Below are 22,095 nucleotides of genomic sequence, written 5' to 3'. Positions count from 1 at the left end.
ATTATTCACACCAGGGAATGCCTGTTGGTCCCCAGGCTAAAAGACAGAACCAGTTGATGTCCATCCTCTCTGTAGGGTATGGATGCCGGTGTTTTCTATCCTCTGTCCCATTCTGTGATTTCCCTGCAAAGGGATTTAGTTGATTCAGTCTAGACTGAAGCGTGGGACTGAGTTAATGCACATGCAGTGAAAACATCTGGAAAGCTAAGTGCCTGGCGTCAGCAGGAGCGAGCAACTTCATCACTGCAGAAGCACAGATAAGCCTTCGCATCTGTATGCAACAGTTGCAGAGAGGACAATGAACATCTCTTTTCTGTACACTTGCTAAGTGTTATAGGACAAGTTTCATCTCTATCACCAGCAAACATCTATTTGTGGATTTCAGAGATTTGGGGCAAACTTCCCAGCTGAAAGTATAGAAAGCTTTATTCACTGTCTTTCTAAAGAGGCTGTGGATTACCCTTCACAGGCAGTGCTCTGAACCAGATTATATACAGTATACACGAGTATACAATAGATCTACTGAAAAAATAAAATAAAGAGCTAATTAAAATTGTTTTTTATCTCAGAGCAGGGGACAGAGGAGGGAATAGTTCATGGAAAGGCACGCATTTCCCAGATACACTGCTTGTCAAGTCAACTGTAGCACGAAATTGCAGATGCCATAAATTCCTGTCTGGCACAACCTCAGCCAACACTGCTAGCAAAGCACTGCACTGCATGATACAGTTGTGAAACAGTGGGATTCATCTGAACATTTTGCTGAGAACATTTCTTAAATGGCTTGAAGTCACTCTGACATCACTCTAACCCTCTCAAGTCACTTAGAAGCCCCCAATTAACGCTAATGTTAAGAAAAATAAACTCCTCTTCTGAATATGATTTTATATATATATAAAAACAGTTCCCCTTACTTACTAGAAAACATTCTAGCTCTTTGTTTAAGGTTCTGTCTGTATAACATCAGTGTTTAAGTTATTCTGTTATTCTTGCTACGTTTCTGCTGTCATCTCTTAGAAAACTGTGTATCCATCCAGTTTTACCAATACCTTCTGGCATAAAAGCTAAGAACTATCAACCTTCTTAGGACTGTAACTCAGAAAAGGTATAAATATACTGAAAATAAGTTTTAAATTATGTAGATAATACATATGTCCACAGTAAGAAGCAGTCCCTACACCATCAAGCTACACAAAGATGAACACACAGAATTTTGTTGCTGAAAGGAAAGTTTACTATCCAAGACTGATTACATAGAGGCAAATAATAATTAATAATAATTTGACTGAGGTCATCAAAATCTGTCTTTCTACCAGGTCCCTAAGAAAAGTTCCCCAGTGAGAAGATGCCTGGCTTAGTCTGCTGCCATGCACATCACCTGTATTTGCATCTTTCATGGGATTTCTAATATGTATTTGCTTTTATTTAAAATATATATAGTCAACAGATGAACATCAACTTATAACACAGGATCAAGAGCAATTTATAATCACTCATATCATCCTTCTATTACTAGAGAGGGTATAGATCTAAAGAACCCGTCTGAAGAGAGAAAAGGGGTTTTGCTCAAGGCACTTAAAATCACCACAGCACTAAAGAAGATGTAGAGGGGCTAGTGGGAAAGCAGCTCTGTAGTAACTAAGGAAAGACATCTGACTGATGGAGGAAAACAAGCCAGCAGAAGATTTTACTTGGTGACATTTCTCTTGCAGTCCTACACCCTCCTCTAAGACCAAAAAGTCTCTGCGAGAGAAGTGTGGTCTAGCACAAGGCTAGTGAAATGGCCAACTGTGCTAAATCACAAATACAGCTTGCCCGGACCTTGTGGATCCCATATGATTACCCTCTCCCTGTTTTCTGGGAGAAAAGCACAGTGCAATCTCCAGCTATACTGGTCTTGTTAAGCCCCTGGCTGAGTGGTGGTTATGTCCAGTTCCTATTAAGCAGCCCATGGTAAAACACAAATCTATACACACACAAACTAATTGTCAAGAAAGGCAGGTGACAGACTCACAGCTCTAGAAGTCTATGTTCTCATCTGACCCCAATAGTTTCCATCCATGTGATCTCAGAGAAACTTCTCAGTTGTAGTGCCTGTCTCGTCCAGCTGCCCTGTCAGTATGGGACAGGCTGTAACCCACATGCACAGGGGGCTTTGCTGCTCTACAAGCTGAGCACGCTTTCACGACTGCTGGGACAGACTGACTCACCTGAGACCCCAAAGACAAAACAGTGAGATAGCATCTCATCTCTTGAAGGCCGTGTCTTAAACATCTCCATCATGCAGAGACTCCAGCTCCTGTCCTTCTGCCCACAGCTGAGCAGGATAATATCACCCCTCTCCCTGTTAGACTTTTAATAAGTGTAAGACTTTCATTTTCGTTTTTTTCCCCTGCTTGGCATACAGCATTCAACCTATGGACTTATTTAAACACTTGTATGTAAGACTGAAGAGCAGCAGCAGCTGCAAGGACCAGGGTCACGGCTGAGCACCCATCCCAGGGCTTAGAAGACTGCAACATCTCTGCATCCATGTCTTTGTCAGTGCTCACACCTGACAATGAGATTTAACAGGAGCAGCAAGATCTCAAAGCTGCCATATTCCTGCAAGGTTCATTAAAATCAGTAGATAGATTGAGTCAAGAGACTCTTCTGGTGTTTTCGCCAGGGAGCTATGTATAACACAAACTGAACACTGAACTGAACACCAAAACTTCTGCAGGATGTTGCCTCACATCCGCCATCCATAGGAAACCCACTCTGAAAATGTGGGTTCTTCACACTGTGGAAATTCTTCACATTTTGAACCCAGCGCAGCAGCTGACTCTATCCCAGTAGGGAACCAAGCCTGCAAAATAACTTCCTCCCCATCAGAGGTCCAAAAAGGAGCTTATGTAAAGATAAAATAATGTCTAATAGCATACAATAAAAGATGCACAAGCTCCTTGCAGTTCGGCACATTATCCCCTCCTGCACCTTCTTTTTCCATTTTCAGGCAGATTTCTTTCCATTTTCTGTTGTTAGCTGCTGCTGCTGCTGTCAGCCAGCCTGGGGTTGCCTGTGCGTCTGCCACTGGGAACACGAGCTCCCAGCACCAGTTTCTCAGCTCCTGCCTGTGACTACCTGGGCCCAGAAACAGCAGCAGCAACTGCAACCAATGAATAAATAACAGCAATATGTTTGCAATCCCACACAGACTGGCAAACAAGCCACAAAGGGAAGGGATTATAAATCACCATTCCTTCAATTTTGGGCCTAAATTTTTGTAAATTACAATTGCTCCACTAGCACAGCACATTATCTGGTGATTTTTAACTCCCCTCCAACAAAACACAAGGTATTTTGAGGTGTTAAAAAGAAAAGAAAGTCCTGTTTAGATACAGCAGAGCTCATTTCATTTCACTTTGCAGTGACTTCCTCATTTGCTTGGTTAGGTGGGGTTTTACTGGAGTACAGTCCCAATCAGAGGCCTGTTAGCAGCTGTTACAGACACAGACATGAGACCAGAGCCTGCATCCTCTGATCAGAAAAAGGCAGAAATTTTAAAACCAAACCGAGAAGCAATGTTTGATCTACAGCACAGATTTTGCTTGCTGCTGTGCTCCACGCTCTCTCTTTCTGGCCTCAGCCCAGGATTACCTGAGATATGGCAATGGAAAGAAACCCAAAGTCAGGCAGGTTTCTCCACCAACCCCACCTCCAGCAGCCAGCTTCCTCCTTGCCCCCGGGCACATCCACTAAGCACAAAACATCACCTGCACTTTCACCCGAGAGAATCCCCAGGTTGCTTCCTGCGATCTCCAGCAGGAAGAAGGTGAGCCATCGAATCCATGAGCCTCACCCCTCCTGGTATGCCTGGCCACGAATGAGCAAAGGTTTCGAACGCGGAGAGATTGACACCCACGAGGCAGCCTTTTCCTTGGTCCTGACAGATTGCCATTTAACCAGCAAGTATGGAGAGCAAGTGTTGCTCCCCTCAGTTCCCACAGAGAGACACGGTTAACATTTTAAGTGATGGAGTAGCACGCTGTAGACCCAGGACTCCACGCCACATTTGAAACCCCTTTAATTTCAGTGATGGATACAGGGAGCTCACTTTCCAGGCTGTGAACTCTTGACAGCTCCTCAGTTTAATACATCAGGAAAAGATTTACACCCCCACACAACCCCCATCCACCTGAAGGAAAGAAAAACATATATTTGGAGGAGACAAAAGAGGAGAGGAGGTATTTTATTACCCTAGATGTCTTTTACAAGGGAAGTATTTTCAGCCATCTGCTCTAATTATTCCTCCTGTATTGGCCACCATCTTCATGCAACAATAGAAATAATTATCTCCTCGAGGGCAAAAATAATAAAAAAAATATTTACAGAAACAAACAAAAGTTGATTATTTTTAGCTCCTAGGGAAAAAAGCAACAACAAGCTACTTCTTAATGAAGGAGCAATTAGGAAGGTGGGGAGAACGTTTATAATTAAAACAGACAAATTGGTGGAGGCTCCTCCCTCCCACACATGCTTGAAAGAGATGCAAATGTGTGTTATCTGCTACAGTCAGTGGAGTTCATGTACAAGACACTGCCCAATGCCCCAGTAAGCTGAAACTGTCTCTTGGCATGATTCCCTGCCTCTCCTGCATTTAGGACATCTAACCCTCTGCCAAATTAACCGAAAATGTTCACCACTACTGTAGTCATAGGATTTCCATCGGTGTAGTTAGGTCTTCCTCTGCACAGCCTGCATCCCTGAGACAAGGATGCTCTTTCATCCCACTGCTATAAGAAGTCTCCTGCATGCACTACAGCACTCAACATGAAAAGCATCCTTTTGTTGATACAAATCAAAACCAAAAGATGACTTATTGCAATCTCGGTTTCATTCCTGGCAGCATACAAGGAGTTTGCTATAGGGGAGAATGAAGGCATATATACAGCTTCATGGGAAAGAGGGATTAGGGCCATCCCTGGGAACGGTAAGAAAACACACACCTGCTATCAGCAGCTCGGTACAACACCTTATTTTGAAAATTCATGTCATTTAGACATTCACACCAAAAGGAGGAGAAATTATTGACTGTGCTATGAAATCAAAGAATGGCCAAACTCAAGCTGTTCGAGGCTAAAAATGAATATAAAAGTTCCCAAGGCTTCTCCAAGCATTCCCAGGATGGAGAGTACCATTTAATCCTCGTTACAAAACCCACCACCTGACAGGCAATTCACCTCTTGTTCCAAAAAGGCCAATTTTCACTACGGAAAAGCAAACAAGACAGAGATTAACAATTACCAGTTTTTTGCAGGCTCTCTCTTGGCCTTAATTTCAGAGAAGCTGCCTCAAACATGTATGTAGCCTACAATGAGTTTCCTTGGAAATCAGAGATTAATCTGTCTGGTGGATCATACAATGGGATTGGCAATCTCTTAAAGGCTTTTGATTCACGTGCACTTCATTAGAGTTCTTCAGCTTTGCCACTGCATGCCACATTTCCAAGGAGGTTTCTAGACTGGAAGTGAGGGAGCAGAAGGAAATGAAAGGAGCACTTCTGGAGAAGCTTGCTATGGGTATCCACTTCAATCCTCTTTGCGAAAACATCACGTTCACCTCTATCATTTCCATTTACTTTAATACAGTTCAATTCAGAAAGTCCTTTGAAAGAACTTGACAAAAACGAGAGCATGTTTTGACTTCTCTAGTTTCTCCTATCCTTCCATCAGAGAAAGGCAGCCTCCTGGCTCCCAGTAATTTTTCAGCATCTGACCCTGAGAGATTCCTCACCCAGTTCAATTCCATGATGTGATTCCTGAAAACAACGCGGTCTGACCACTGACGTACTTCTTCCCTGTGGGCCAGCATTAAGACAGCCCCTGTCAGTTCAGCAATGAGTAATAGGGTGGTAGTTTTTAGATGTTGGTAAAAACTGCCTTGGCAAAACAGTGAAGAATTTTACAAAAACCCAGAGGGATGAAAGGAAGTTCCCCTTGAAACCACATCATAGCAGAGACCACCTGTGGCTAATTCAACGGAGCAGACACTGGTAAACAAACTGGTCAACAAAGGTTGATAGATAATGGGACCATCCTCTTCCAATAATTCAGAAAGAAATGATTAAAAAGAATGCAGGAATGGTTGTGCTCAAGTCACAACTCACTAAGTAGCCAAACATATGTTAAAAGTCGGAAGGAAGGAAAGACACCTAGAGAACTGTACAATAGGAAAAAAATGAATCATTTATACCAAAATACAACATTACCCTCAAAGCAGACTGGAAGTAATATACTTATTAATAAACTAAGGCTGGGAATTAGCAGAGTGCTTCTGACCATCAGTGCAGTGAGAGGCTGTAAAGAGTGAGCTCCTTCCCTTATGAATTGTGGTAGAACAGGCATTGACCGTAACCCAACAGACCTTCTCCAAGGCCAAAAGATTATGTTTTTACATCTGTCTGCATCATCTGTTGCTTCTTTTTACCCTTTACTCCAGTTCTAACACACAGGTGAAATTACCCTACCCAAGAGAAGTTCCTTCATCAGTGACTCCCAGAAGAATTGATACAGCATGGGTCAGGGCTGGGCATGCGGCTGGACATGAGGACCCCTCTCCTATACCTTTATTTCTAAATGAGATTGCCTGTACCCTGAATTAGAAAGAAAGAATTGATCTTTTTTTTTTTTTCCTTTTTTTTCCCCTCCTTAATTTTAGCTGTCCTGCAGGAATCTTTCTGACTTCTGCGGAGTTGCACAAGCACAGAAAGGGAAGAATCTGGCTGGGCATGTTCTCTATGGGACTGATGAATGACCTAGTCTCTCTCCAACTATTACAGGATAAATCTGTTTACACACAAAAAATTGACCTGGGCCAGTGAGGTGGGACTAGAACCAGGAAACTGGCACGTCCCAGAGGTAAAAATGCATTTGCAGCCAACAGCATTAGTAACTCAAGACCATAAACAAGCCATGCTGTCATTAATTACTCAGACAGGGGCAGCCGCAAAAGCAGTGAGAAGACCCAAAAGCCAACTGTAAATAGTTCGTCTAGCTGATTACTTCAGAAAAAAAATGAGTGGGCAGTTTCAGAGGTCAGAGCCCATGGCACAAGTCAGTCTCAGGCCAATTTGCAACTGGACAATGGCAGGAGAAAGAGCTTAATTCTTCTTCTTAAAAGCAAAAGAAGAAAATTCACCACCAAAAATAAAACACCAAAAAAAGGAAGGCTTTTCCAGCAGGGGAGTAATCACTGCAATTTCCAAGCACAGAAGGTAAGGCTCTTTGCACCAGAGGTATTTAATTAAGGACACGGAATATTAGTTTGATCAAATGGTGCTTTCATAGGGAGGGCACTGAAAAGACATCGCTGTTGGAAGGGGGGGTGCACGTCCCAGATACAGCATGTGTCAGCTGCCTATACCCTGGCAAGAAAGCTCACCTGAATCCAAGGTAAAATACCAAGTATCGGGGGAATATGAGCAGCATTAAACCACTCCGTAATTAAACAAACCATGAGACTCGTGGGAAGGCCCATGTCTATTTACCGCACTCACATTGAGTCCCAAAGTGTTGTTCTCAGCTCTCCTGGGGTTTTTTGAAGGTTATGTTGGGAGGTTGATCCTAGAACCAAAAATCTTAATTTCAAAGATAAAGGAAAGCACTGTGGAAGCTAAGGAAATATCTTGGAGCACACAATAGCTTTTTCTTGCTGTAGCAAAATCTGCCCATGGTTGCTGGCAAAGAAAAAAATGCCCAGGTTGCACTTCAAGGGCAAGGGACCAAAAGGTCAGTGCAGGAGCAGCAGCTGGTGCCCTGATGTCTCAGAAAAACGCTGAGATTCACAAGAAGAGGTGGGGAGTGCCCATGCTTGGGTGGCAAAGTCAGGAAGCAAACAGGTTCGTACCAGGAAATTTTTTGGAAGTCACTGAATTGGAGAAGCAGAACAGAGGCACATATTAGACTCTTCTATGCACCTAGCAAGGACACTAAACTGATGGAAAACGTCTCTTGTAGAATGAACAGTGAAATTCCCATTTGCTTCAAAAAAAAAGCTAGAATAGTACTTTTTAGCAGCTTAGTTCAACACATTACAGAGAGCTGTAGAAGAGCCTTTTTTCACAAAAGGCAATCTTTCTCTACAGTAACTCATTGCTAATCCACAAGAACCTTCCTAATGTTCATTTATGGCCTGATATTTAGAGACAGTTTATTTCAGTGGAAACTATCCCAGCAAAATGTAATCACAAGCCCGACTTGCATGAAAACCCTGTGCGTGCAAATACATCAGGGAATTCAGTGCAATCTTCCCATTCAGGAACAAGAAGACTGGTCTTCCCTTTCCAAAACACAGTTCAAGGGCACACATAATTTACACATCTCTCTAAAACAGTGATTTCTCAAAGACTGAAGGCTTCCAAGACAAATTATAAATGGCAGTTTCATGGTAACAAGCAAATTGTAACATCAAGTTGTTTGCACAAGCAGAATAACCAAGTGTGGTGACTGTGCTGGACTTTGCAGCACGCGCTGTGCAAATATTGTCTCACAACTGAACAAGAATGAGTTACTTTAACTAATCTGAGAGCAAACATTGCAAATAAAGAGATTAGCTTAAACATCTTCTAACCACCTGCAGGAAAAGAAATCAAATTATGTGTCTGCATGTCAGCAAGAAGGATTCCTGAGTGAACTCTACTGTAAATGGAGGGCTACGAGTCTAATTCACCCCAATAGTGCCAGTGAAGATCTGATGATGGGTTTTTTAGTGATCAGGTGGCAGAAAAAAAACCGTGTGAGATTCCCAAATCAGCTGCCAGAGTGGGCTAGAGGTCAAAGCATCGGTGTGGAATCCAGTCCCTAACTCTCACGCAGCTCCTAGAGGGAGTACTGCTACACATCCCATCGCTGCTCCAAGCCTGGTTTACAAGGGCTTTGCAATGATTTACCAGGCCAAGACTGAAAATGGCTTTGCTGCATGAAGGCTACAACTTAGTATGTGCTTCCTTTCTTTTTTTCACTTATATATCCTCTCTCAAACAAATAAGATGACACTCTGCCCAACTTTAGCACCTTCCATCTACAGACCCCCCAAAGTACGGTGAAAAGCAACCTGCTAGGAAAATTATTGGTTGCAATCCCTCTTTAACTGAAGGGAAAACCAATGTACTCGCCAGTATCTTGCGAAGCAGGATTACATTGCTTCATTATCCTGTGACGAAAATTCATGTCTGACTGCAGCATGCCTGGGTTCTGCTGAATCACTGCAGCAGCTTCATCAAAATGTTTTGCCAGATCATTTTCACCTGTCTAAAATGTATTTTTAAAATGAATTCCAGATTTGAGAGGGAGAACCTGGATGGGCACGAGGAAATGGCTTTTGGCTATACTCCATCCCAGGCTAGGATCTGATGCAGACCAGGAGTATTAAAAGTTGTTATTCTGGAATTTGCTTCTTTGCTCCAGTGTGCATAGAGGTAGGGAAGTCACTAAAATCTTCACTTCATCTGACAGAAGTGAAGTCCTAAAGGGGGATAGAGATTAACTGTCCTGGCATGCTTTAATAATAACTATCACTTCCAGCACTGGGTACCAGGGTCTGCCATCCAGCTACCGAGTACCACCTAAAACACCCTATTAACTTCACTAAAGCAGTATAGTATATAACAATATGAGAAATGCAAGCCAACTAGTCAGAATCGCATCCCTAGGGCTGCTTCTGCATTGCAGAGACATGATGCAATGAAGACAAAGCCAGGCCCTGCTCAGCGGTGCCCAGGGCCAGGCCCAGAGGCCCCGGGCCCAGCCTGGAGCCCCGGCGGCTCCCCCTGCCCCTCAGGCAGCACTGCTGGGCTGGGCGGGTGCCGGAGCCCTGGCACGGGCTGCCCCGAGAGGGGCCGGGGGCTGCTCCCTGGAGAGCTCCCCGAGCCCAGGGACGTGGGGCTGGGACATGCAGCCTGTCCTCCAAGCCCCTCACTGACTCTGTGCTATAGGGGCGCAGAATTTGGCACTCCCAGCAGCCCGTGAGACCTCCCTGCTCCTGCAGAAGCGGGTGACAGCAGCCAGACTCCTGAGATGGAGACTGAAGCCTTGCGCTGCCCTTTCAGTCCTGTACCTGCCCAGCAGGGAGAGGGTTTCACCCTGCGTGGCTGTTATTTCAGTAATGCAAGCTTTTTAAGCGACTCATCCTAATCTGCGAGCTTTCAGAGTCCGCTTTCAAATGCAATGTCCTGTTTAGTTTTAGCACATCAACAACATGCTTTCTTAGCCTATCTGTATGCATTATCTAGTGCTGTAATGTATCATGTACTGAACTACAGCATCATTACAGGTAAGTGCTCAGGTTTAAATGCAAACATAATTGCATAATGTGGTACAGCCAGGAAGAATAATGCAGGAAATAGAGCCAGCTCCATCTGATAGTGCAATCTGACTGGAACGCTGGCCGTTCGGATCAAACGCGCAGCCCAGATGGGGCAACCAAGAATAAAAGTGCTTTGCGGTATCTTTATTGTCATCATCAAAAACACTTATCTGCCAGAAAGGTAAAAAGGTGAAGATGGGACTCTTATAGAAAAGGTCACGCAAGCAATAGGGGAACACTGGGTTATGATGGCTGGGGAGATGGCACTCCTTAGCAAAGGCTACCTTTGCACCATCACTGCAAGCTGAATTTTCCAATTCCTAATGGGAATCTGGGTGTTAGGTGTCATTTAGAAGACTGGGCACACCCCTCCTATCTCTCTGCAGACAAAGGTGTCTATTTAATTGCAACAAATCCAGATAAAGCCCAGGATGCTGATGTGCAAGGAGCTGTACAAACATCAGAGATCATTCCTGATGCATGACAACTTCCAAACAAGGACATATCTAGAACAGAAATATGTACTTTAATATATTTATTATATAGAGTTAAAATTAGAACTGATTCTCAATGGAACAGTGCTGCTATCTATTTTTTTTTCCCAGTGGTTGGAGCTGCCAGTGACACATGATAGGCAATTTCAGCAGGGGTGCAGACAGCACCAGAAGCCTGAAACCAGCTGAAGTTCATCTAGGGCACTTTTCTCTGCATGGCTGTGCCATGAGCAACCACGCCTCAGCTGAAGAGCAGCATCACACGCGCTATGGGACATTAGCCACTCTTGTCGTTTCAAGAGATTTCAGCCCAAACTTCATTGTAATCAGATAACAAGAAGAGAGAGTAGCGTGAGAGAGAACCCCTCGACCAACACGCCACATGGCTAACTGAGAGCCCTTTGAGTTCAAAGCACAAACTGCTGCTGTCTGGGCTACAAAGCCATCCCTTTGTCTTTCAGGGCTGTAACAGCTCATCTTTGTTGGGAGCACAGATCCCCTGCAATGTGCTGTGCCTTTCACTATCTGCCCTCCCACACACATGTTTGTCTGCCTGTTAATCACTTGGCAGGATATAAAATCCAGGGTCCCATTCCCAAGGAGCTTTGCTGGCACATCCACACCCCAATGCATTCAAGTGCTTAAGGATGCAGATGGGTGCCTGGTAGCATTTTCCAAAAGCAGACTTGACTTCAGGAAGAGTTGGGCATCATATTAAGGTACATACCTGAATCAGTATGTACTTACAGGAGGTGGAAATAAAGTGCCTTGGTGCAAACCCCAAAGCTCTGCCCACTGCTAGCTATCACCACCTGGAGGAATGTGTCCAAAATTGTCACCCTGTGGTGTCTACATCTCCCAGAGGTGAAAATGAACATCAACCAACTCATATCCATGCTGGTGACCACTGAGTGCTGTCCTTCCTGCATAGGAAATCTCACTTTCTGCCACATTGCCTGAGCCATCTCAGCTTTGAAGCTTTGCCCCAGTTCATTGGGCATAGGTGGATTCAAAACAACAAGAAGTTAAATCCCGAGATCAGGAAAACAGAGAAAAACAGACCTTGGCTGAGACACCTCTACAGTTTTAGAGAATTGCTCCCTGCCAGCTGTTTTGCATCTCTTTCCTCAGTTTTGCATAGGTCAGCCTGAACATCTAAAGCCATTCAGAATGTCCATGCACACACAGGCCTGCTGGTGAGCTCGGAGAAAATCTGTCCTCAACACCACGAGCAAAATCTACATATCCCACTCACCAGACACAGGTTAAGGCAGGAGGGAAAAGGCAAATAAATGAGAATTAATGTGACAATGAAAGAACAAGATTGTGCGTGAAAGACAGAAACACAATCCCTAAGCGAATAAAGCCAAGCCTGACCCTCGATCAGAATCCCAGGCCCAAAGAAGATGTGTGAAAGCAGGAAAATAAATCAATAAGCAAAGCGGCAATCTTTTGCCTTGATTTTATCCGAGGAAGTCAAATTTACTGAGCTCCTCACAAACTGTCTTTGGCTAAAATCACCGCTAACGAGCTCTGACATTTGAAATTTAACTGAATATGAGCTAACAGCTCCCAGCCCTGCACCACCCATGAAGTTAACTGGGAATATTTTGTTAATGCCGTAGACAGGCTAACTGCCTCTTTATTGAGGAGACAGCATTCACTGAAAAGTGTTTATAGCGTCCGCCTCACCTGATGCCTCCCTGCCTTGGGACGTCTGCTTTTCTTCAAGGGGCCTGCAGAGCTCTCGGTCCCCTCCTCTCCTTCCCATCAGGATGGTAATTGTTTGCTAGTTTTTACGAGGCAGCCTTACAATCCCTTAACAAAGTCCTTTGCTCTGCAGCCATTCCCAAGGACGGGCTGGGAACGAGGGGTTTCCACCTATGGAGCTGCCAATCAGGGAAACACACCTGGCACTTGCAAGGGGTTGTTAACTCAGTCCATCGCCCGACTCATCCTGAAAACAGCCTGTTTTTACTGGCAATCACATAAAATTAACCCCTTTGTTAAAGACAGAATGAAGGCTCTTAGATAAACTGTGGCAGAGTGCTTTAACATGCTGATTTTTCCTTCTGCTGCAACATTTTTTAAAATTATTTTGTCTTAATAAGTGTTTCTGAACTGAAATAGTACAGGAATTCAGTCATCCTCCAACTGTGCACCTCTTTCATGTTGTTTAGAGTGGGGAAAGACTTTGCCATAACACCAGCGGTTACAAAAAAAGGAAGAAAAAAAAAAAAGAAAACTAACAAAAAAAAAAAGTATTACTTATTCTACTCCTTACTCTGAAGTCTTCACGCAGAAGAAATGATACAAGATGATTATGTTTCCATCACTACCAGTAGCTTGCAAGAAGCTTTTCAAGTCTTTGTTATCCTCAGGATATTACCACTTTTTTTTTCTTCTTTTTTTTTTTTTTTTAACGATGCAAAACCCAACTGTGTCCCTCACACACCACACACCAACTCCAAAGTTTATTCTTTTTTCTTGTGGACTGGATGGGAAGCCTGATCTTATGGCTCAAGGCATGGCCAGGTACCAAGCTCAGCTCTTCAGAGCTACATCCCTGTAGACGTGATGCCTTTACGCCATCATCCACCTCACATTGAGTGTCACACATGACATAGGCAATACATGTCTAGACTACAGCCTAGCAGAAAATATTGTAGAGACTAAAAGGGAAGGAGATCCTGGCCTTCTAGAACCCATGTCTAGTCATAACTGAGGTCACCTGGCCTGTTCAGCCTGGAGAAGAGGAGGCTGAGGGGGGACCTCATCGCAGTCTACAACTTCCTCACGAGGGGGAGTGGAGAGGCAGGTGACCTATTCTCCGTTATCACCAGTGATAGGACCTGCGGGTACGGTGGTAAGCTGAGGCAGGGGAGGTTTAAGCTGGACGTCAGGAAGAGGTTCTTCACTGAGAGGGTAGTTGCACACTGGAACAGGCTCCCCAGTGAAGTAGTCACTGCACCAAGCCTGTCTGAATTTAAGAAGCGATTGGACTGTGCACTTAGTCACATGGTATAAAATTTTGGGTAGACCTGTGCGGTGCCAGGAGTTGGACTTGATGATCCTTATGGTCCCTTCCAACTCGGGATATTCTATGATTCTATAACCAGACCACCTGAGTTGCTAGCCCATGCGCTTATCCAAATGAGTCCATATCCCCGAGAGCTCAACAGCTTTGTATATTCACAGCAAGCTTTTGTTCTGAATAAATGTCTGGGACAACCCACCAGTAAAGAGGAAAGACTTGCAGCAAGATGGAGCCACCACAGCACCTCACATGCTGACACTCACACATCACTCACACTCTGCAAGACTAAATCCAATCGGTTTTAATGTTGATGAGGAAACCAGGGCTTCAAGGGGTAGTTTTTAAATGTGTTCAGAACTGGGAATGCACATGTCAACCAGGGCCTCAGTGCAGCACCCTTAGGTGCCTCAAATGAAGCACCAAAAATAAATAAGTAAATAAAATAAGTAAATAAAATAATCTCTGGTTATTTTTTAAGGCTAAAAGGAAACATCCTCCTTTCCCCAAATCTGGCATTTCAGTGCTCCAGGCCAGGAGTTGTCTCCACTGCCATGGTCAAACCCAGTCTCAAATCTTTATGCTTGACCAATATAAAGATAACACCTCATCCCATGGTCTAGCTGTGGCCAGGGCCCTTCCATTTCCCTCACTGCATCCACACTACTAAAATCTCCCAGTTTTCAAAACAGGGCAAACACTGCCCAGCTCATTACTGGGTGCCAAAACAGGCCCCAGAAACATCAAGTGTAGGACCATGCTTCTCGGAAAATTCCTGCATGCAACATCAGGTCTTGTTGCTCTGTTTGGGACTGGGAAGAGGACATGAAGTCGGATGGTGACACAGAGGACATTGTCAGGGACGCAAGAGCTGCCTGAAAGCATCTTCAGCCCACATCACACCTAAGGAGGGGCAAGACCTTCTCACACATTAAATCACACTCCAACCTGGGAGAAGAACAAGTCCAGGCCATGTGTGTCTCCAAGGAGCTCTGCCCTTTCAATCAAATTCCCAATAGGGAGATGAAAAAGCTTCCCTTTCGGTTCATACAGAGCCCAAAGCTGTGCACCCCAGCATGGACCCAGCCATTAAACACCCCCAGCCCCTTCCTCCAAATCAAGAGCAAGTTCCACAGATGGAGAACCAGGGCCACGCTTCCACCACAGGCCATCCACCCCCTCCAAACCTGCCGAAATGCCAAAGGAGTCGATTAGAGTCTGTCATAATTAAACAGGAAAGTGGCAGCAAGACTCTGTGCAAGAGCCTGAGAGCAAGCACGAAGAAAATTTGCCCGCAGTCCCTCAGGAAGGCTTCCTCGCACCCTCCTAAAGCCTTAATTCAGGCTTTTTCTGGGTGAGGGAAGGGGAAGCCTTGCTTTCTGTCCCCCGCAGCAGTGCCTCCAAAACGACACTTTTCACTCTGAATCTGTGTTTCTTTCCAGGGTGGGGAGCAGGAATAAATGGGGGTGGGAAGAAGGAAAGTGGTTCTCCCACTTGATTCTAATTTCACACAGAATGAATAGGAGTGGAAAGGCGTCAGGGTGCTGTGGGTTATGGGGTGGTGGGCATCCCATCTTGGGGGGAATGTCCAACAGGCCTCCAGTGCTACAGTGAGAGGGATGGGGAGAGGAGGGCTCCCTGGAAAAGCATGTGCAATTTAGGAAATAATGTCTTATACACTAGAAAGACGGTGGGATGGGGGAAAGAAAAAAAAAAAAAAAGCTATTCAAAAATGGGGGAAAAAGAGAAGAAAAAAATATAGAGTTCAGCCCTTGATTTTTTCGAGCTGGCAGCAGAAGAGGAAAGAGTTAAACCTCAAATCAGGAAGCAAAAAGTTAAAGCAAAAGAAAAAAAAAAAACACACTACAAGCAGATCTCCTAAATTTCCCATTGCAGCCCAAGGCCGATCCCATTAAAAGAAAAAGGGGAGGAAAAAAAAAAAAGGCAGGAAAGGAAAGAGAAAGAAGGAGAAGCAATTTCGCTTATCCTTTTCTCGCACACCTAGCAGCCACTTTTTTTTTTATTATTATTATTATTATTTATTTATTTACCTCCCCCTTCCAGAGCAAGGCCCTTATTTTCTCATTTAGTCCAGCAGAGATTGTCCTCCCGGAATGACCTTTTTTTTTTTTTTCTTTCCCCTTTCTCTCCTCCTCTCCTTCGTCCTCCCCCTCCCCCCCCCCCCCCCCCCCCCCCCTCGCTGCCTCCAGGCCATTGCCCTCATGCCAGTAACTAGATAACACACTCTATCAGAGATTTTTTAAAAAATCATTGCAAAGGCACTAGGGCTGATAGTGGCATCAATCCTAGCCTGACACGGGCTCGGGTCAACCATTTATCTCTTCACATTGCCTGTGGTTACTGTGGAGGCCATCTTGGTTCTCTACATCTTAACAACCTTGCAGATGGTCCCTCTCTCTGCTCTGATAGCATCCCCACCCCAAGACTGGCTTTGTGCTTTTATTTTTATTAATTTGTTATGGACTCCTCTACTTCCTTTTTGAGAGGCCTGCAAATCTAAGTTGGTTTTGCATGTTCCTGCCCCCGCCTCTGAAAATAACCATGATGACGACAGGAGGTTAAGCAACAGAGAACATAATGATGCAAGGGGGGGGGGGGAATTGCTGGGTTGTTAAAAGTGTGTATTTATATTAAAATAATAGTAATAATACACACCTGATATTTTGGAAAAGTTTCATCTAGTTCTCCTCCTGGCTCCCCATCCCTTGTGGCATTGTTATGGCAGGGTATTTGCATTGCCAAAGCACCCAGGAGCCCTGTTGAAAGCTCAGTGCACCAGGCAGCTGTAAGAAAAATCCTCCCTGATAACCTGTAGCCAGAGCCTACTGTTCCCCTGGCCTCTGTGAGACGTAATCAGTATGGGCAAATGAAGATAAAGCACCTTCTATCACCTGTCCCACGATACCACGACAGTGCAGGTGGCATGGCTTCACACTAAGGGCAAGGAAGCACAAAACTGATGGGCACAGCTGTGAGCAAACAGTGCCAGGGCTCATTCACAGGCTTCTGCTCAGACCGGGATGCCTCCATCCTCACAGATGGCACATTTCACTCATACCCTGCTTAACCAGCCTCAAACTGGTGAGTGGTTTTCCTCCAAGAGAAGCACTGGAGAAGGCAGAGAGAGGATCATTTTCCTTTCTGGCACCGTTTGGTGCTCCAGAAAAAAAGGACAGATGGAGATGGGCAGCCAAAGGACACTGAAGAGACAGAGCATAGGAATGAGAACGCGTTAGGGCTGTACCATTTCTGAAGATGAAGGATGAAGAAGCTTGAAAGATGACACCCTCATCTTCACCTTTAGGCGCTGGTGCCCTTCTGAAGTTCCTGGATTTATTTATATATTTTAAACCAGAAAATACATATAGACATATATGACCATAAACTTGAAGCCCACACATATCTACAAGCAGGGGCAACCAACTATGAACCTCCCATCCTCAAAGCTCACCCATGAGATGTCCATACAACATGAGGATGGCACTAAAACAAGAGTGAAAGAGCATCACACATCTACCATGCAGAGCACAAGGAGCCTGCTGGACCTGCAGGAGAGTCACCTCCCATCTCTTGTAACCCTCACAGACATACAATGTGGTCAGGAGATCCAGCACAGCACTGATGTGAAAAATAAAGTAACAGCCCTTTATGGCTGGCGTGCTCTGCACTGCCAGAGAGCCCTATCTGCTCCTTGGGATGCTGCCTAGGAATTGTCACCTATATAACGTACCAAACATCTCCAACAGACGAAATTATCTCATCTCCATCCTCACCTCAGAATAATATGGCACCCAGAGAGAGTTAATGAGGAAAATAAGTGAAGGAAAAAAAAAAAAGAAAAAAAAAGGAAGGAAAGATTCTAAGATATACAGAGGAATACATGGGATTTGGAAAGCTGATCCTGGTTACATTAAGAATTTGAATAGCAAAGGTCTCTTAATAGACCATGCAGTTCTCAGATGCAGATTTGCTTGTTTGTTGTTGTGTATTTTTCTTTTTAATTCTGAGAAGCAGACAAAATGGTTATCCCAGTACCAATTACCAAGCAAAGAACTCACAGTTCCTCGATACTCTAAGCTACTTCTTAAATCTCAAGACCTTCCCTCAATGCCCTACTGAAAAACTAACGTCAGCACAGCATAGCCAGGCAGAGCCATAATCCAGGATGGCATTTTTATCTAGCAAGTAATTTTTTATTAGCCTTCTGTTTCTTAATAGGGACCCCTCGAGGGTTGGGTTGGAGAGGATTCACTAGCATACCAGTTCAGCTTCCCCGTGACTTAACACACGTGGCACCTGCCCTCCAATGAGCGTTGCATCACACATCTGAGCCAGGAGAGGAAGGGGGAGTCAGCGCAGGGAAACTCTGCTCAAACAGCATGCTGGCACAATGATTAGGTCTGGTCCAGTGATCCGGAATAATCATCTGAAAGCTCACTAAGCATAATGGGTTTGGAGACATCCAAACCTGGTCAAACCTTCCCCTGAGCATCCTTTACGCGTGGTATCAGCGTGTTGTGCATGTCTCATCACTGTCACGGTGGCTGACATCTCATTATGTAGCCAAGGTGGAAGTGGACAGGTACTGAGTGAGGATTAGAACTACTTTTATTTTCCCTTGTATTATTTAATTCATATCTTTCTATTATCCAGTGTATCATGAAGCTGTGAACTAATTAAGTCCTGTGGGATATACAATCAGTGGTGGAATTTTTTCCTTTTTTTTCCGCTTCTCCTTTCGGTAGGCTAAATTGCATTATATACAGATGTAAAAATAATTCTACAACTCTTCCCCAGATAACAATGGAGCAAGCTGCAAACACTAATGATGCCAAATACAACAGTAGGGCAGAGACCTGCTGCTTACTTCGCGTGACCTACTTACATCATATGGTGGCAAGTACTTCAAAAAGTGAAGCAAGGGCCAGAACCAGTTTCTGAAGAAGGCCATAAAAGCTGTTCTCTCAGGGATATTCAGGCTCGGAGCAGGCCCCAGGAAAAGGCCAAGCTAGTGAACCCAAGTCTGATGAAACCTGCTAAGTCACAAGTCTCCAGCCAGCAGAACCACAGAAATTTTGGGGGTTCCTCTGAATTCCAACCTGAGTCCAGCTCAGACTGCAGCCATGCAAGCAACAGCTTGAAAACCTAAGTAGAAGGGAAGAATATTGCCTCACTTCCCAAAAAACACAGCTCTTTTCCTCGACTGAGGATGCTGCCCCAAAATTTTCAAAGCGGTTCAACCGGACCATCAAATCCAAGTGACTGACTCAAGGCAGCAGCATGCACAAGGTGAACAGGACACCCAGCATTTTCAAAAAACAACTTTCTAATTTGGATGAGAGCAATAGAACAATTTTTGAGCAAAGGTATGTTGTGATAAGAGGTGGAAGAGCTCTCTTTTCTGCAGACTTAAGCCTCCCTATTTCATTCATATCATCCAAGATTTAAGGTATCTAGAATTAAGATCTTTTCATTAAAATAGATCTTTATATGTATTTATGAAGGGGAAAAATAAAAGTTAAATAAAAGGAAAAAAAAAAAGCACCTAACAAAGAGTTTGTAGGTATGACCCTCAAGTACTTGGAGCTTCCTTATATCCAAGACAACTAAAGAAGTTCAAAGAACAACTACCTCATTAACTCACAGAGGAAGAACACGTGGTGTTTGCTAATCTCTGCAGGTGACTTTGGTGTCCGTGGCTTCCACGTGCACTTGTAATTCAAACAGAGGGCAAGGAAACACCTCGGAAGTGTATATAATATGCTTTGGATATGACCAGAGAAATAGAGGAATGTGCCTGTCTAGCAGCATGCCGTTATTCAAAACCCAACTAACAGAGCTAAGGTCTGACTCCTGGATGAGTTACGGTAGCTGTTTAATGCAACTTTTCAGTAAAGCTGATCCAGGGTGAATTCACAGGCTAGTTCAGTCACTGTTTGGATCCTGTTCTGTGAAGTCCAGCAAGAGGAAAATGCCGTACAAGGCTCCTGTTGGTTGAAGAAGGCATCAAGCTGATGGCCACATCTCTGGCACTTTCTGTACAGTAGGATCCTAATGCATGGATTCCCCTTCAATGCCACCGGGCTGTCTGTGAGCTATTGGTGAAAGGGCTGCTAAAAGCATCATCCCATCATGGTTTGTGTTCATCTCATTTCCAGCCCACCTGCCAAATCCCAACTAATCATGTTATTCTCTTCCTCATTATATTAAGAATTACAGGCAGGTCTTAATAAATGTCTTATAAAGAATGAAGAAAAAAACACCCTCTCCCTAACCGTTTTATCCCTTAGACTCCAGCTCCCAGGACAAACCTTTTGAGTTTTATTCAATTTTTCCTCCAAAGCAAGTTTGTTCTCCTTTCTTATCAATTCTCCCTCCATGCTCTTGATAATACAAGCCTCTGTTGGCCTTTCTTTTATGACTTTTTTCCCTTCTGCTGCCATCCTGGAGCTAACACTGCTCCATCACCATCTCAACATCTCTGCTCCCAACCTCCCACAAAACTTGACTGTGCTAAGGCTTCACTCAGTTGTCAGCCTGCCTGGGCATCATTCAGCTGGCAGAAGAATAAGTAGAAAACAAAACACAGAGCAGAGTATCTTTGGTTTTGGAGTGCTTTGAGATCCTTACATGAGAGTGCAATAGAGGTACCAGATGTTATTATAAAGAGATGCAGCCCCATTACTTGTACGCAGAGTTTTGCTGCCTGCTAATAGCACCATTATCCTAGGGCACGTGGTGCTATTAATGCATTGCACTGCTTGGTGCAGAACCTTGGGACCATTATTTCCACTGGAAAGGTAAGGCCAGTTCACATGACATGATTTAAACCTCTACAGTGAAGCATGCATATGCCGCACCAGGTCATAAATCTTCATGGGATGCTGTCAGCTAGAAAGGGACCAAAATTGAAACCATTTATCTGAACTCCCCACCCATCCACCTCTGCTCACCAGGCCAGTTTTGGGAAGAGGGATAAAATGATTCCAAATGCCTGCTGGGTTCATTAAGCAGCAGCAAATCCCAGATCTAAAGGCACTACTGGTTTCGTCCTGCTCTCCTTTCACTCACGCAGGACACTCAGGACTCTGCTTTTCCCCCCACACCGAGTGGAAAAAACACAGCAGAGACAAACCTCACAACTTATTCTGGCTGTCACCTGAGCCAGAAGGCCACCTCTCACCATCTCATTAGTGAGACTACAGGACCCACGATACAGTAGGTGATAACTCCTCCACGCTGCAGCCTGGGCTCTATGGCAGTAGAGCTGCCCTTTGCACATTTGGTGAGGAAAACCTGAATGAAAGGAGTTGTTGCTGTTTGATCTGATACTGGCCTAAGCACAGCCCCGTGCTGGCCTCTTGCACTTGCTAAACAGCAATTTTTATTTTTTGGCTTGGTTTTCCCCATGGCTGTGCATGTTTCGGGTAGCAGAGCTAGCAATGCTGACTAGCAAGCACAGGGGAGAGGAGTCACCCTGCATCCTACAGAATATGGAGAGCCAGGGCATCATGAGGGCTGGCAATGCTGAGAGGGGACAGGCTACGTATGATACCTATGATGTTCCTTCACGTGTCAAGGACAACACGAAAACACTTGTGATTTTTTGTTTGCTTGCTTTTTTCTTAAACAGAACGAAGAAAACAAGGGCATTTTAGAATGCTTAGTTGCAGTAGCAATATACACGTAAAAAATATTTGCAGGGCGAGTATTGAGAGATTCTTGGCTTATTAAAAGCTTCAGAATCTGATGCTGGAAACACACCAAAGTTACTTGGACAGGATACTGCAGCTGCTCTGGGGTAGGGTGGTAAATACAGCAACCAAATTTTCACTGCAGACAGTCAAGAATTACCATGGTAACTTTAATATCAGTACTCAGCAAACAAACTTCAGTTTCCCAGTACTAAGACGACCGCATGATAATTTGGTTTACTAGAGAAAAAACAGCAATAATTCTGATAAGTCAGGAGTGAAACTCTTCCCACTTGCACTGGTAGGACTCCACCAACTTCTCAGGAGATGTGCATTTAGGACAGGATGATGGCAAAGGGACATCTGACACTCACCAAATATATCACCGCTCTGAATTCCTTGTCACAAGAAGAACAACCCAGTACTATAGCTCAACACCCCCAAAAACTCTGCGACACCCCAAGAACTCTAAAAGGATGGCTTAGGTTTATAATTAACGTTTCTAGAA

At 44.4% G+C, this 22,095-nt stretch overlaps 1 protein-coding gene across 1 annotated transcript in view; it reads right to left on the bottom strand.

Annotated features, from left to right (window-relative positions):
• Positions 1 to 22,095, bottom strand: part of PKHD1 (PKHD1 ciliary IPT domain containing fibrocystin/polyductin) — a 254,443-nt gene that overhangs the window by 172,819 nt on the left and 59,529 nt on the right. The window lies entirely within an intron of this gene.

Source organism: Cygnus atratus, chromosome 3 (assembly GCF_013377495.2).
Source record: "Cygnus atratus isolate AKBS03 ecotype Queensland, Australia chromosome 3, CAtr_DNAZoo_HiC_assembly, whole genome shotgun sequence".
NCBI lineage: Eukaryota > Metazoa > Chordata > Aves > Anseriformes > Anatidae > Cygnus > Cygnus atratus.
Note: the sequence above shows the minus strand (reverse complement) of the source record. Positions and strands in the feature narration are given on the sequence as shown.